Raw genomic sequence first — 3,927 nt, forward strand, 5'->3', positions numbered from 1 at the left:
CATCTCATCCTCTGTCATCCCATTCTCCTGCTACCCCCACCCTCCCGGAATCAGGGTCTTTTCCAATGAGTCAACACTTTGCACGAGTCTCACACCCATACATGACCACTGGAAAAACCATAGCCTTGACTAGATGGACCTTTGTTGGCAAAGTAATGTCTCGGCTTTTTAATATGCTATCTAGGTTGGTCATAACTTTCCTCCCAAGGAATGAGCGTCTTTTAATTTCAAGGCTGCAATCACCATCTGCAGTGACTTTGGAGCTCCCCAAAGTAAAGTCTGACACTGTTTACAGTGTTTACCCATCTATTTCCCATAAAGTGATGGGACTAGATGCCATGATCTTAGTTTTCTGAATGTTGAGCTTTAAGGCAACCTTTTCACTTTCCTCTTTCACTTTCATCAAGAGGCTTTTTGGTTCCTCTTCATTTTCCGCCATAAGGGTGGTGTCATCTGCATATCTGAGGTTATTGATATACCTCCCAGCAATCTTGATTCCAGTTTGTGCTTCTTCCAGCCCAACATTTACCATGATATACTCTGCATATGAGTTAAGTAAATAGGGTGACAACATACACCCTTGACATACTTCTTTTCCTGTTTGGAGTCACTCTGTTGTTCCAGGTGCAGTTCTAGCTGTTGCTTCCAGACCTGCATACAGGTTTCTCAAGAGACAAGTCAGGAGGTCTGGTATTTCCATCTCTTTCAGAATTTTCCATAGTTTATTGTGATAACAAGATGCAAAATCCATCTCTGTCTCAGAAAGATCCCCTCAGGAGACCATGGCAACCCACTCCATTATTCTTGCCTGAAAAATCCCAAAGACAGAGGAGACTGGTGTGCTTACACCCAATGGGGTGGCAAAGAGTTGGATAGGACTGAGCAACTAAACAACAGGCACACATTCCTAACAGAAACTCTGAAGATCCTACAAATAGATGTGAAAAGCCTCAACCTAAACAAAGCAAAACAAAATGCCTAGACAGTAGAGCTGAATTATAAAAAGCTAAATACTAGAGCTGAATAATACATGATTTTAGGCAATACAAATGTCCCTTACAGTATTGTAAACATTGTGTTCCACATAAGAGAGAGGACTAATAGAATAACTTACTAGATATGTTCATAAATTAAAGGAAATAAAATCGTCCAGAAGTCAACATAGTATAAAATGTTTTCTGTATTTTATATCTAATTAAGATGAAAACTGGAAAAGAATTTTAAAACAAAGCAGCTACAAAAGATACAGTTGTAAGCTCCCAATTAATGTCATTTTATTTTTATTTTTCCATAGTTCCAAAAATCATTTACAAATAAGAATGAATTTCACTTTAAAACATATTTTTCAAGTTTATCAGGATATTTTATGTTCAAATATAAGAAGATTTTGTATTTTTCAAGCTAAAAATATTTGTACCTTGCAGTGAATTCTTTGTTTCACTGATTTAGTCATAAATAAAAGCACACTGTATGTCTTTACCTTGATAACCTTGTGGTATCACTGTGTATTCAGAATCAACTGTGTGAACATGGGATATGTATTAGTGGGTTCCCCCAGGGACTGTAGGTTGTGCAAAAAGTGTTTTCAAGGCCTTCCAAGCAATTAAAGAAACTCTATGGAATGGAGCAGTGATATCCATGGCAGCCTGTGTTGGTGACAACTGTTTAAGAGGTTCTTCTCTTAATTAAATTCTTCATGGAAGACAATCTTTAAGGATAAGTAGTAAAACTGTGGCCCTATGAAATTATATGTATAGGTTGACTCCTATATACACATCAGTTCAGTTCAGTCACTCAGTCTTGTCCGACTCCTTGTGATCATATGATTCGCATCATGCCAGGCCTCCCTGTCCATCACCAACTCCCGGTGTTTACTGAAACTCATGTGCATCGAGTCGGTGACGTCATCCAGCCATCTCATCCTCTGTCATCCCCTTCTCCTTCTGCCTCCAATCCCTCCCAGCATCAGGGTCTTTTCCAATGAGTCAACTCTTCACTTGAGGTGGCCAAAGTATTGGAGTTTCAGCTTCTTCATCAGTTCTTCCAGTGAACATCCAGGACTGACCTCCTTTATGGATGGTCTGGTTGAATCTCCTTGCAGTCCAAGGGACTCTCAACAGTCTTCTCCAACACCACAGTTCAAAAGCATCAATTCTTCAGCGCTTTCTTCACAGTCCAATTTCCACATCCATACACAACCCCTGGAAAAATCATATACACATAGGTACATGCCTATATATATCTATATATATAGCAAAAATTTGTACCTTGTGAATAATAAATTATTAAAACCTGACCTAAATGACAAGAAATTTTTAGAAATTAAACCAACAACATTTGGATTTACAGGGAAAATATATTCAATTTCTGACATTATTTTAGAATACTGGAGTATGGAGATGGTAATAAAAACAGAACCAGCTTTAACTTGGTTTTATTTTTGTAAAAACCTCTTCGTGGGCAATGCCCCAGTATTTCCTGCACTGGATGTGGGCCACTTCTTCTGCCCCTCATGTGATCGGCATACTGCTCTATTCTAAATTCCTTAGCTAAAAAGTGCTTAATCAATATTGCTTTTGTGACCTCCCAAAACCGTCATTCTTTCCCTTCCTTTCTTTCTCCCTCGTTCTTTCCTTTTTTTTCTTATTATACAATTGCTTAAGTTTGCTTTACATTTATACTTATTATAAAATACTGGTTCTATTCCCCATTTTGAACAATACATCCTTGAGTTCATGGTACAGTTAATATTTTGTACCTCCCACTCCCCAACCTCTGTATTGCCCCACCCCCTTCTCCCTCCCCAGTAGTAACCAGTAGGTGGTTCTCCAAATCTGTGAGCCTCTCTCTTTCTCATGTTCTCTACTTTGTGGTATTTTAAGATTCTATATATGACATCATACAGTATTTTTTCTTTCTTGTTATACTTAGTATTTTACCTTCCATGTTACTGCAAACGGCAATATTGCATTCTTTTTATGGCTGAGTATCATCCTATAGATCTTCCTTGGTGACTCAGTGGCAAAGAATCTGCCTGTGAAGCAAGAGATGTGGGTTTAATACCTATATAAGGAAGATACCTTGGAAAAGGAAATGGTAACGCACTGAATTATTCTTGCCTGGAAAATTCCATGGACAGAGGAGTTTGGAGGGATAGAGTCTATAGGGTTGCAAAGAGTGGGATATTACTTAGTGACTGAACAATTACAAGTGTCCCATTGTAGATACAATGCCATCTTTATCCATTCATCTACTTTCTGATGGACTTTTAGGTTGATTCCATGTCTTGGAGAATGGTGTGCTTCAAGGACATTTGGGCATGTGTGCCTTTTTAAATAACATTGTATTGAGTATATATATATATATAGAGAGAGAGAGACTGTTGTTCCATGTATATATATGTATGTTCCATGTGTATATATATATGTATATATATATATATATATATACATATATACATACCAGAAACACACTGATGGTTCATATGTATTTCTTTGTTTGGTTTTCTGAGAAATTTCCATACTGAAAACCACCATTATTTTACAGTATAACAAGGGCTCCCTTTTAGTAAGCAAGTTTGAGTATTTGATGCTGTTGGTGGCTAACATCATATCTTGAAGTGTAATAAACACTACTATGAGGTAGGAGCCCTAGGGTCAACTATTTTTTAAGCCTTCTAACTAATGGCACTGCCACCACACACATGACACAGCTCCACAGCTATGTTCCCACCTCCGCACTCACACACAGAAACACCAAGTCCTCTTCCTCTTCTCCCATGGGAAGGGTATCTTTGGGGCTCGGTTTGGAACCATTTCTTCTCCCTATTTTCTTTCATCCATACTTGAGTGCTTTAAAAAAACATACGTTTATCTAGATGTACCTTTGTTGCCAAAGAAATGTCTCTGCTTTTTAATATGCTGTCTA

The sequence above is a fragment of the Dama dama genome, chromosome Y (assembly GCF_033118175.1).
Source record: "Dama dama isolate Ldn47 chromosome Y, ASM3311817v1, whole genome shotgun sequence".
Classification (NCBI taxonomy): domain Eukaryota; kingdom Metazoa; phylum Chordata; class Mammalia; order Artiodactyla; family Cervidae; genus Dama; species Dama dama.